Source organism: Crocodylus siamensis, chromosome 5 (assembly GCF_052110815.1).
Source record: "Crocodylus siamensis isolate JL-2025a chromosome 5, ASM5211081v1, whole genome shotgun sequence".
In the NCBI taxonomy this organism is placed as follows: Eukaryota; Metazoa; Chordata; order Crocodylia; family Crocodylidae; genus Crocodylus; species Crocodylus siamensis.
Window position 1 is genome coordinate 68,112,979 of NC_143399.1, and position 14,134 is coordinate 68,127,112.

The window sequence follows — 14,134 nt, forward strand, 5'->3', positions numbered from 1 at the left end:
CAGGCAGCCCCCCTGCCCCCCTCCTCCCCCCACACACATATGAACATGCCCTCCCAGCCCCCAACTCCTGTACCCCCTGGAGCTGTCACTTCCCCACAACCTGGCCCTATGATCCCAGCCTCACCTACCTTTCCCTGCTGCTGTATGGGAACTATAGTATGAGGGGGACAGAGACACATGCAACCTAAATGTGTGTTTTAATATAGTTCTCCCAGGGACTAACTTTTTTTTACAGTCTCCCTTGTATAGCCTGAACTCTGTGACCACTCCACATTTCCCTTTGTGGTTGGATTTGTCTCTTTCTTACCACAGGGGCTGCTACTGCTTAGCAAGCCTGAGCTGTTACAGAAGAAAGAATGGTCCTTCACTTTTTGAAAGATGAAGAGATGTGACAAGATACGAATGCCACTGCCACTTCAATATTTAAATAAATAAGTTGCATAATGGATATTTTATGTTCATCTGGTGATGTTATAAAAGGATGAACCACATATACTTAAAATTAATTAAACCAGCTATTCAGTTGCCAGTGGTGGTTTGTGTATTTTTGTATGCCATTGTAGGAAATGTAAGATGACCTTTAGGCCTATATTCCCAATTTTTCATAGATACATAGATTCATAGGTATTAGGGTTGGAAAGGACCTCAGTAGGTCATCGAGTCTGATCCCGTGCCCTGGGCAGGAAAGAGCGCTGGGGTCAGACTCCAGCTAGGTGCTTGTCCAGTCTCCTCTTGAAGTCCCCCAAGGTAGTGGAGAGAACAACCTCCCTTGGAAGCCCGTTCCACATGTGACCTTACTGTGAAGAAGTTATTTCTAATGTCTAACCTAAATCTCCATCAATTTGTGGACATTGTTCCTAGTTACTCCAGGGGGTGCCCTAGTAAATAGAGCATCTCCTCTTCTCTGCTGCCCTCCTCCGATGAATTTATAGGCAACCACAAGATCACCTCTCAGCCTTCTGTTGCAAAGGCTGAAGAGATCTAGGTCCCTCTGTCTCTCCTCCTAGGGTCCTGACTGCAGGCCTCTGACCATATGAGTGGCCCTCCTCTGAACCCTCTCCAAGATTCTTTGCATTCCTCTTGAAGTGCAATATCAGCACCGTTAGGTATGCAAGAGCCTACATATGATTCACAAGATAAACCCAAAGATTTCAAATACAAAACCATAGTGTCCAAAACATTCTGATCTGTTGTGGTTTTTCATGGTTTTTGGAAACAGAATAATTGGTCTATTATATTTTTATATTAAAAAAAATAAATAAAAGTGAAAACTACAAGCAGGCATTTTCCAAGGGGTACCTTGAATCTAACAAGGGGTACCTGGAGTCTAAAAAGGTTGAGAATTACTGCTCTAAGCCAACAGTGAGATGGTCACTCCAGATCAAGATTTAGGCACAGTGAAAATGTGTACGTGTTGTCACTCTCTTTACTGATTTGTTCTATTAGATGTTTCAGTAGATAAAATCACTCTTCAGAACTCCGACACCAGCACAATTAGCAGTTAGACCACCAGAAACAAACAAACAAAATCAGTAGAGCAAAAAGACTTAAAAGGTTCTTTGCTCACTACAGTAAGATATGGTTTCTGCCATATAATGCCTCTTGAAATTAATTGGGAAATAACCATTCTAGAGAATCCTAGATCTGCAGTTACTTGACTAGGTAAGAAGGAAAATTTCTACTAATTTCCATACAGGTAATGCATAAACAAAACATTCAAGTCTACATTTAAACTACAAGTAGAAAATCTATTTTAAAAAGATAATGGTTTTACAAATTTCAACAAGATTTTCATGGCTGAAAAATAAACAGAAGGGAAATTGAAATGATTTGAAAAGAATGTTCACATTCTATCATGGAAATCATTTGAACTCAACCTCTCTCTTTATGATTTTCTGAGTTTTCTTAATCTGCAAAAGCCCATATAAAATCATAAGGGAAACAAAAAGGTAGTTTATAATGAAAGATGATTTTTGTGATTCATTCTGACCTGGTGATGGACATTATAACCTACTAGCTAATTGTCCATCAAGAACAACAGATTTCAGGGAGTGCTTACATTGCGCCCCATCTCCCCCTGCTTACCCTTCAGGGCTGGCAATGTAAAGACTCCCTCCACCACTGTCGCCTCCTTCTCCAGCTCCAGCAGGGGGCTTCCTCCCCCTGTCCACCTCTGCCTTGCAGCAGGGCCTCCCTGCACCTCCCCACAGTTTCCTTCCCCCCCTCCCCACTGCTTCCCCCTCGCTGCCGGCTGTTATTGGGGCTGGGCTGCAGGGAGGGTGCCACCATCATGACCCTGCCTCCCCTTCTTTCCCCTCTTCCTTCCCTTCCTTCCCTGTAGCCCAGCCCTGACAACAGCTGTCAACACAACCCTTCTCTTTGCCTTTCCCCACCCCGCACCTGCCTGTGCCCATGCAGCTTTCCTCCCTTCCCGCTGCCTCCCCCTGTTGGTTATTGTCGGGACCCCATTTCTGCTCCCCTTCCTGCCACCTGGCCCTGACAACAGCCGCCACTGTGACCCATGCCTTCACCCTCAGGCAGGGAGGCATGGGGAAGCCCCACTGCTTGGGTGGCTGGGGCATGTTTGCTGCATGCTCAAACTTCCCCAGCTGTAGCTCAAACTTGGTCCCACACAGCCAATCACCACCCACCATCTCCATGGTGCATGTGCAGTTGGCCAAAAGTGTTATGGGCAGACAGACAGACTAAGCCCTTTATTATATTAGAATTTTAAGATGAGAGCTGCACCATTAAAAGCTCAATCATTAAAACACTGATATAACCAGGTTTTAGTAAAGTGCATGGCACACGCCACTATGCAAGCCTATACAGTTTCATACCCCTCCCACATGTGTTTGGACTAATTATCCTTCCACCTGTGACTAACAATTTATCAGTGATATTACATGCTTATGTGGCAAGAAAACTTCCCAAACTTTCCTGTATATAATTTGGTCATTCATTTTATACTTTTAATAGTTATTGTAGTTTATAACAACATAGCTCCAAATCATGAATGTAATTCTTTCTGTCATTAATTATTGCATGTATTAATGTTCTGTAATGACTTCTATTCAATCAACTGATCAGGCTTTACAAACATTAAATCAATGAGGTCTTAGAACATCCCTGTGGGATATGTAAGTGTTATCATCATTTTACAGATAGAGAAACAGATGTGGAAGTACAGAAAGGTTAAGTTCTTCTACCAAGCAGGAATGGGTCCTAAGTGACTCATCCACAGTCACACAGGAAATCTCCAGCAGGGCTGGGAACAGAACCCCAAATCTCTTGCTGCCCTTTAGTGAACTTTCCTGACATTTTGTGACTTTTCCATGACATTAACTAGCCATACTTTTCAAGAAGAAAAAGAGTTTTGCCATTTTTTGAAGTAACTGGGAAGAGGGGGGTAGTGCGTGGCTAAGTGTTTTCCTCTTGGTTATCCCCTATTCAGGATAGAGGCAATTGCACACAGTATTTGACAAAGTTGAAACTACTTCTACAAAAGCGTATTGCTGAGGGATGGGAAACTGAGCTTGACATTCTGTATTTACACCTACTTTATCTTATTATCAGGAGGAGATAAAAAAGTTACAGTTTGTAGCCTTCCACAGATTAACTCTTATCTAAAAGACAAGCATCCATGAATGACTAAGTAGCACTACAAATCAGATGTCATAATGAATTTGGCTAGAGGCAGTTTAGATGTGGGGGGGAGGGAGCAGTTGGTGTGCATCGGTCTACATGTTGAAGTGTATATATATAACTGTGGTCTCCAAGAATGCTTGGTTCAATTTCTGGCCCAGCAGCTGATTTGTTAGGTTAGTTTTTAAGAATCAGTTCCTTTGTAGACCAGTTTACAAGCCAGTAAAATGGATATAATGCTTACCTGTACCCCAGGGGCTTTACAATAGCATTTTAATTCATATTTGTAAACATCATAGAAATGGCCTAACTGGATAACCCTAAAGTGTATCTACCCTGTACCTTGTTCCTGACAGTGATCAGCTTCTGATGTTTCAGAGGAAGGTACAAGAATCTTTGCAGTAGGCAGGTGGACTATAGATCTAAACAAGAGGAACATAAAAGGTTACTTTTTTGTGCTCATCATTTTTTAAAGATATTTAATTTTATTGTAATTTTCATGGTGCAAATAGTAGCATTTATCACCTCCTTGGAGGTTTTTAAGACTCAGGTAGACAAAGGATTGGGTGGGATGATATAGCTGGGGATGGTCCTGCTTTGAGCAGGGGGTTGGACTTATGAAAAAACATCCTGAGGTCCTTTCCAACCCTAATATTTTATGATTCTATATTTCTCTTCCAATGTTGCACCATTTAAAAATGCACCTTTCTGACAAAATCATCCAAATTTGCAGTGTCATAGTTTGTTTTCATTTGAAATGGTGGGGAAATAGAGCAGGTATAAAAATATTGCTTAAATCTGTACCTCCGCAGAGACAATCTGTCTCTTAATTTAAGAATATTTAGGTTGTAAAATTCTCTTTTGTTTTTCTTGACACAATAGAAAATCCCACTACAATTGCTTTTCACAAATATTTATTTAACCATTAAGTGTGTGTGTGCAGGTGGGAGAGGAGGGGGAATCTTAGCAACTGGACACTCCATATATTCATGCTACTCTGCATGGTCTATTAATTTAGAGAGCCAAATTCAAATGTTCTTACATAATATTATTACTCTCCCAAGGCAGACAAAAATCCCTGTAGCCTCAATGGACCTTTGCTTAAGCCATGACTGAATAACCACTTCAGAATCTGGGTCCTAGTGGAAATACACAATCTGAATTTAAAAGGAATAGCTCTGAGTATACAGATGGTTACAGCATTCAAGGGTTGAAAAGGTGAATTCACTGCATCCTAGGTTTTAAATTATTAACTCCTATCTGAATTTGTTATGCTTTGCTTTCCCTCAAAACTTCCTATTTCTTAGATATTTTGAAAGAAATTTCCCTTGGCTCTACTGGTTTGGTGTCAATCAGCCTTGTACTACCCCACTACCAAGAAAAGAAGTCAGTGGATTGTCTAACCATGCTCCATGGAATCCATTACTTGACAATGGGTAACCTACCTCAGACTATACAGCCACAGGTCAGTCCCTAGCTTTATTAGTGGTGGAGGGTGTAAAAGTCTAGGGAAAGTGTTTTTTGTTTGCGAATCAGAATTGACTCAGCAAGCTTTCTTAATGATAAATTTCCAGGGCCAAAAATATCACCAACTCATGAGGAACCAAATATTTTGATCACATGAATCTTTCAATAAAATACACAAAGAGAGCTTAGGATGTTGATAAAAAATATTGACCCCTTTCTCTGATCTTTTATCACTTCAAATAATATTTTGCTTTCTTTGTCTTTTATTTCAAGGGTGTTATTGGATATTTGACCCAAGATGGACATTTATATTTTAACCACACATGTATAGAAAGATATACATCCAGTTCAGAGGATTTCCTATACACGCCTAGTTGTTATTACCTTGTTGCCTACAAATTCCCTTGAAGCCACTCTAATTAAAGTGCCTGGAGCATCACATGTATCAGCATTCCTGCACTGAAAAATGGTGGCAGAGGTGCTTTAGCTAAAGCTCATTGAATAGCTGCTGCCAATTTTCAGCACGGGGATGCTGATCCACATGACCCTGGAGTCTGCTGGAGCACAGTAATTACCATGCTCCAGCAGACTTGATTAATAGAGTCTGCTCCAACGAGCTGTAATTACAGTGTGTCAGAACAGCCTCACTGCATGTGTTTAGGTGCCCGACATTTCCAGTTTAATCATGCCATCACTTCATACCAAGATGAAATGAGGCTGTGTTGGCTGCTTTATTGATAAATTTCCTAGCTTTGTTGGCTTCTGTGCTTGCTCCTGCATTTACTCTGAAGCACTATGGGCCCAGTAGAACTTAAATCAGACTGCATGATGGAACCCTGCCCCCCTGTCTGTGGGGGCGTCCTGGCAGGGACCATGAGGCCAGAAGGGGGAGGGGAGAGTGGGAGCCCCCTCACCTGTCCCTCTTGTGTCCACCTTCAGGCCTTGGAGGAGCAGGTGAGGGAACTCCAGGAGGCAGTGAGCAGGCTGAGGAGGATCAGGGAGAATGAGGTTGTGATTGACAGGTATTTCCATTCCTTACAGCTCCAGATGCCTATGGGAGAAACCCCATGAGAGGGATCCACAGCAAAGGAGTGGCAGACTGTCACCTCCAGACCCAGGCAGCAGGAGCTGGCATTAGCTTCTCCATTGCATCTGGGGAACAGGTATGAGGCCCTGGCAGATTTGGTGGAGGATGCAGCAGAGGAGGTTGCAGAGGAAGTAGTTCCTGTGACCCCCACTGGACAGACTGGGGGACCATTGCCCAATCAGAAGAGGAAAAGCTGGGTTATTGTGGTGGGTGACTCACTCCTGAGAGGAACAGAGGGTCCAGTCTGCCAACTGGAACCTAGGGCAAGAGAAGTCTCCTGCATGCCCAGAGCTAAAATTAGCAACGTCACCGAAAGGATTCCTGACCTCATCTGGCCCTCTGACTACTACTCCATGGTCCTTGTCCACGTGGGTATGAATGATGCAGTTGGGAGTAGTTCTGACCGTATCATGAAGGACTTCTATGAGCTGGGGGCTGAGCTGAAGAAGTTGGGGGCACAGGTGGTATTCTCCTCCATCCTTCTAGTTGAAGCAAATGGAGGCATCAGGGTAGTCAACCAGTGGCTACAGAGATGGTGTCTTCAGGACGGCTTTGGATTCTACAGCCACAGTCAGAACTTCCAGAGAGGAGGCTTCCTGGGATGGGATGACCCTCATCTCTCTCCTAGAGGTAAGCATCTGTTCTCCCACAGGTTGGCTGATCTCCTCTGTAGAGCTTTAAACTAGGTTTGATGGGGGATGGGGAACCAATGGTGAAGGAGAACCCAAGGTTGGTGAGCCACAAACAAGGCACCAGACCAAACCAGGTAAGCACTGAAGGGCACACTAGACATCAAAACAAAGGGGCACCAAGAGTACCCACTGGGGAGCTAACGTGTCTTTACACAAACACCAGGAGTATGGGGAATAAGCAGGAGGCACTCATAGTTTCATAGTTTCTAGGGTTGGAAGGGACCTGAGTGGATCATCTAGTCCAACCCCCTGCCATGGCAGAAAAGAGTACTGGGGTCAAGTGACCCCAGCAAGGTGTACATCTAGCTTCCTCTTAAACACCCCCAGGGTAGGAGCCAGCACCACTTCGCTTGGAAGTTGGTTCCAGATCCTAGCTGTCCTGACCATGAAGTAGTGCCTCCTGATATCTAGCCTAAATCTACCCTCTGCCAGCTTGTGACCATTATTCCTAGTCACTCCTGGTAGTGCTCTGGGAAACAGGGACTTCCCCTAGTCCCTGTTTCACACTCCTACTTGCTAGCACCCAGCATGACCTGTTTGGCTTAATGGAAACATGGTGGGATTCTACTCATGACTGGGCAGTAGGCATTGAGGGGTATAGGCAAGACAGAGTCAGGAAAAAACGTGAGGGTGTAGGTCTCTATGTTAGGGAGCAATACACATCTACCATCATCAAGGCAGGGGAAGAGGAGGGGAATACCAAGGCATTATGGGTCAGAATACAGGGGGGTCCAAGGGAAAAGGATTTGGTAGTGGGAGTCCACTACAGACCTCCTCATCAGGATGGAGAGCTAGATCTCGTATTTGCCAGGCAGCTCTCAGGGGCCGTTCAGGCGAGAGCGGCAGTGGTCATGGGGGACCTAAATTACCTGGACATCTGCTGGGAGGAGCAGATGGCCAAAACTACCTGCAGGACCTCCACCTAACCCAGGAGATGTCCAGTCCCACCAGGAGTAATGCCTCGCTAGACCTGGTCTTAGCAACAGGGGATGATCTCATGGGTAACCTGCGAGTGCACAGTAGCCTGGGAGATAGTGACCATCATTTGGTCAAATTTACAATCCAATGAAGGGTGGGAAAAATAACCAGCAAGGCTAACATGTTAGATTTCAGAAGGGCTAATTTTAGTAAACTTAAAAGCCTATTTAGTGAGGTGGCTGAACTCAAGAGCATCGAGCTTATGGGGTTCCAGGAGGGTAGGTGGTTTCTCAAGGGAGCGATCCTTGGGGCACAAAAGGAGACTATTTCATTACATTGGAAAGGGGGCAAGGGGACTAAAAAGCCCCCTTGGTTGAACAGGGAACTCTAGAAAAGACTGAGGACAAAGAAAGAGATTTATAGGCAGTGGAAGTGGGGGGCAGCCACCAAGGAGGAATATACCTCCCTGGTACACTATTGCAGGGATTCAGTTAGCTAGGCCAAGCTAGGGCTGGAGCTTAGGCTGGCTACATCAATGAAGGGCAATAAAAAGTCTGTCTACAGATACATAGTGAGCAAAAGGAAGATGCAGAATAACATAGGGCCCCTGCAGGACAAATCAGGCCAGTTGTTGGCTGACACAGAGAAAAAGGTGGAGCTCTTCAATGATTTCTTTGCTTCAATATTTCTATGTAATGGCCAAGACAATTCACCCAGTTTGAACATAGATGTCCGGGAGGCACTAGACCACCAATGGTTAGTGCTGACTTAGTTCAGGAACACTTGGAGGGGCTGGATGGATACAAGTCAGCAGACCCGGATGACCTCCATCCACGGGTGCTGAAGGAATTGGCCAATGTCATAGCTGAGCCACTGGCATGGGTGTTTGAGTACTCATGGTGCTTTGGCCATGTCCCTGAGGACTGGAAAAGGGCCAACATGGTGCCCATTTTTAAGAAGGGAAGAAGGGATGAGCTGGGTAACTTTAGACCAATCAGTCTTAGCTCTATTCTTGGGAAAAAACTGGAAAAAAATCATTAAAGAGTGCATTTGTGAAGGCCAAGCAGGGGAAATGATTCTGAAAGGTAACCAGCATGGGTTCATCACAGGTAGATCCTGCTTGACAAACCTTATAGCCTTTTACAACCAGGTAACACACTGCCTTGACACTGGAGCTGAGGCAGATATCATCTACTTGGACTTTAAGAAGGCTTTTGATACCGTTTCATATCCTATGCTCAAAAGGAAGCTAGCAGGCTGTGGAGTGGATGCTTACACAGTCAGGTGGGTGGCAGACTGGCTTAGGGACTGCACCCAGAGAGTGGGGGGGTGGATGGGTCATTTTTGACCTGGAAAGAGGTGGGCAGTGGTGTCGCACAGGGGTCAGTCCTTGGACCGGTGTTATTTAATATCTTCATCAGTGATTTGGACAAGGGTGTGGACAGCACCTTGTCCAAGTTCACAGATGACACCAAGTTATGGGGCAAAGTTAACTTACTGGATGGCAGGGAGCAGATTCAGGCTGATCTGGACAGGTTGGGTCAATGGACTGACTGAAACAGGATGCAATTCAACAAAGCCTAATGCAAGGTACTCTACCGAGGGAGGAGGAATCACTGGCACACCTATAGGTTGGGGGATGACCTCCTCAGCAGCTCAGTGGCTGAGAGGGATCTTGGAGTCATAGTTGACTCCAAGATGAACATGAGCCAACAGTGTAATGAAGCCATCACCAAAGCCAATCGCACCTTGTTGTGCGTTAGCAGATGTGTGACCAAGAGATTGAGGGAGGTCATGCTCCCCCTCTATGTGGCACTAGTCAGGCTGTAGCTGGAGTACTGTGTCCAGTTCTGGGCACTGCACCTCAACAGGGATGTGGAGAATCTGGAGAGGGTCCAGAGAAGGTTAGGGGCCTCTGTATGATTAGGGGTCTCTGTACAAAACCCTATGAGTGGAGGTTGACAGATCTGGATTTCTTCACAAAACACATGAGGGGAGGCCTTGTAGCAGCCTATAAGTTTATCAAGGGAGGACAACAGAGAGTTGGAGATGTGCTATTTACCAGGGCACCCCTAGGAGTAACTAGGAATAATGCATGCACACCAGTGGAGAGTAGATTCAGGTTAGATACTAGGAAAAAAATTTTCACAGTAAGGGTGGCCAGAATCTGGAATGGGCTGCCAAGAGAGGTGGTACTATCACCTAATTTGGAGGTTTTCAAGAGGAGGCTAGATAGGCACCTGGCTGGGGTCATCTGACCTCAGTCCTTTTCCTACCTGTGGCAGAGGGTTGGACACGATGATCCTTCGGGGTCCCTTTCAACTCTATAATTTATGAATCTATGAATCCATAAACTGTTTACAACTCCCTGCAACGCCTCGTGAACTCAGCAAGGTAAAGGACCCCCGCTCTTATGTTATCAGCGTCCATGCTGCTCAGGCCCCCTGCAAACTTAGGGAAGAAAGCAACTTCTATGAAGTTAATAACATACAGGCTAAAAGGACCACAGGGAAAATTTTGTGATTCAACCAGCTTTATGTAGAGTTGAGAGGCCTGGGTACAAATCAGTGACTGGCTTGAAGCTGGCTATAAATTGTCTCAAATATAAACGCATACATCATCAGAGTAGATGCCCCACATAGATTCAAAATTTGGTATGCAGATTATTCAGGCAAAACATATTTTCATATTATTATAGCAGAAGGAGTTTGCTAGTGAGTCCAAATGAATGAGCAAAATATATAGTGAAGGAATCCAAGTTTTAGCCCGGAATGATGTGGGTTTGTTTTTTTAAAATGTATATCACTTTCAATTTTATCTTCCGAAGAGCATAATTCAAAGTTAAGAAAATACCATTTTACCTCTTTTTTGATTAAATATTACCACTTTACATTTCATTTCTACATGACTTCATATCACAGGTGAAATTTTTCTCTTTACTTCAATATTAACTTCAGCAACCCTTTATTCTATACGTTCAGACAAATGGGGTTACATAATATTGATGTCAATCAACTTAAGCCTTCTTTAACTCTAATCCAAAAATATACAGTATATTATGCCATTTTATTTCAACGTTCCTTCCACCTCAAACTATAACTTACTGGGTAACTATCTCTCAGTATAACATACACAGGTATTCTTCATCAATGTCATATTCTGAATATAAAAATATCATAAAAATATTATTCTACCTATAGGATTTGTCTTTTGTACTGGGTACAGAAATGACCTCTTTTTGTTAAAACTGCATTCTTCATTTCTCTGCATTACTGATCTACTTATCTAGCTCCTTATCACCATGGTACCTGAGCCCCTCATAATCCTTAATGGATTTTATTATTGAGATGCCACTGTAAGGTAGTGAAGTATTACCCCATTTTAAAGATGGGGAAATGAAGCACAGGGTAGTTAAATAAATTGCTCAAGGGCATTCAAAAAACCTGCATGTAAGTTGGGAATTAAATGAAAATCTCTTATCTACTAGGCCATCCTTCCACTTGATAGAACTCTTCAAATGGTCCTATACAGAGCTGAGAACATAAGGAATAGTAAATAATTCATTAAATAAATTTTACCTTTCCTTTTTTCCATGAATTTCTTGATTTTTTCAAAATACTGTCTATGAACAAATCTTGGTGCATAGAGTATTGTGAGCAGTCTGCTTTGAGCACATGGTACTAGAAATATGAATGAGTTTCCTAATGTAGGCCACCGGGTATATTTCTACTTTCTGCTTGGATAAGCAAATTCTTAGAGCAGGTTTCTGGTGTCATCACTTACGATTACAAATTAAAAACTCAAGTCCCATGAATATTGTCTGTTTAGGCAATTAGTCCTGCCAATAAACTCATTTGCTGGAATAAACCACAGGAAAAATAACCTAGCAAGTATACAAGGGGAACATATGTATGTTTATATAAAATAATTCAGGACACAAGATTTGGTGGATTCACCCCACATCTGAAGTGGCAGTGCTGTGCAATGCAGGATTCCTTATGGTAGTCACATCTTTAGCATCTGCAAAATGAGTAGGTATCATTACAATTGGGCATATTGCTCTTGTGCAGCTACCTGAATCTGGTGCTGTTCACACATTAATAAGATTTGCTGAGATAATCAGAGACTACTGGAGCATGAACAGTGCCACATTAAGATGGCTACACTGCCTCCTGTTTGGGAGGTAGGATGTGTGAGAAGGGAAGAGGCCACCTCAGTACAGCACTCTGACTTGTGCTGTATAGACAGACCAATGAGGGTTAACCTTTCTGGCAGACATGGCCAAAACTAAGCTTTGTGCCCTCCATGAGTACCGCTCTGATTCCCTTTCCTTGCTTGATCTGCTGCTCTGCTTTCTGTTCCCAATCTGCTGCTCTGTTGTCTACTCCCTGCCTTATCTGGTGCTGTACTGCCTGCTCCCCTCCCAGTCTTCTCTGTGCCAAACGAGGCTGGGTGTGTCATTTGTGAAATGCATGCTTCATTTTGGCCACCCCTGGTATAGACATATTGCATGAACAGTTTGTCATTGACTTTGACTAGAATAGGATAGGAGCTCTTGCCTCTTGAATGACACATGAAACAAAACTGCTGTGCCCTGGAGGATAGTTTGTTGAGACATAGTATCTTTGAAGGTGAGATATATATATATATATATATATATATATATAGGGAAGATGGAATGAAAGAAGGAAAATTAGAGAGCAACTAAGAGACAGTCTGTGGCAGTCAAGGAAAAAAATGCCTCATTCAAGCTCAGTAATGATGCTCTGTCTTTCAGCGCTTTTACTATTTCTCTCAATCAGTTTGATTTAAATGCTATCACTATTCCAATATATAATCATATCATACATGTTAGGCTGCTGTAAAAATAGCTGCTCTTTGCACACTTTTCCAAATCAAATACTAACTAGTAACTTTCTCTTTTCATAAATATGAAAAAATAAGAAAAGAGATGCAAAGGGATATCTATTGAGGCAAAAATAATTAAAAAAATAAATAACTAAATGAAATTTCTTTCACTGAACAAATAAACAATTAAATGCTAATGACTCTTTATTCCAAATAATTCTGACAATCACAAGACAGAGTCTACCCTGAATGATCCATGAAGTGACTAGATGGCAGTGCTCTTGTGAAAATGTAAATTGCTCTTATAGCATGTATTCGTCCTTTCCTAAGAGTCTTTCCTGACCTGAATTGAAACCTCTATAATGATTCAATTTAATAAGAAAAAACTGTAGGACACCCTATATAATAAAGCTGCATGGAAGCTTTGATGCTATCTGCCAATATATGTCCTTTTTCATGTTTTACACTACAGCCAGAGAACTGAATCTTTAATTTAAATATTATCTATTATGTGTGGGTAATTCTTCAAATAATATGATGGATTAAAAACAATTAAAGACATGATTCTGAAACAGAAACACTAGAATGTGATTTATCACATTTTTCCATACGGTTGCTACTAGACACTATGCAACAATTTCATATGATAAGCAAAGATTACGTCAAGTTTCTTTTGCAAGATGTGGACATCACAGAAAAATTAATCCCTAGTGTAACACCAGTAAAATCTATGGATTTGCACTGAGGATGAAGTTGGCCTAATATATTTAAATTAGAAATCTAAAAAGGCATCTTATTTTAATAACCATGCTTTTCTGTCATCTCCCATAGAAGGCCTGGGGATATTTTTGAATCCCATAAATCTCAGTGCAGGGTTACCTGATATCTCTTTTCCATAAAATGTTTTGCCACAGGCAAACTTTCATCTTCTCCCTTCTTCATATGCTTTTGTGTTCTGATATTCTGACCTTCAGAGATGTAGGCATCTCACCAACAATATCCATTAGACCACAAGGGCACTTAATCATGTAAACGACAAATTTGGTGTCACAGGTAATCCTTTGTCTAATGGCAAATTCCGTACTAGTGTGTACTTTGATGATGATGATGAAAGCAATTGCCTTTTATCATATTATAATACCCTGCACATCTACAGCAGTGAAAGCTAACCTGTATGGGTTGTAATTATAATAGATTTTTTCCTTCTTGATTGTGTATGCATTAGAGTCAGATTAGATTATAATGTCTCTCTGATTTGGCTTTTTTTTGTACATTATGAAAGGAGGAAGGTCAAATGTACCCAATAACATTTTCTCTGTGAAAAGAATATACCACTTTGTTAGTTACTTCAGTGAAATAATGGTGTGGGTGTAAAATCATAACAAAAACTTTTCAAGCCTAACATAACTTCCATGGCAATGGCTCTTATCAATGGTGGCTTACAGTAAGTATCAAAATGACCTGACTTGTGGTTTGT

General features: G+C 42.4%; 1 pseudogene; it reads left to right on the forward strand.

Moving 5' to 3' along the window:
* The first annotated feature begins 6,159 nt into the window (after positions 1-6,159).
* LOC149864208 (uncharacterized) lies at positions 6,160-13,826 on the forward strand (annotated as a pseudogene).
* The last annotated feature ends 308 nt before the right edge of the window (positions 13,827-14,134 follow it).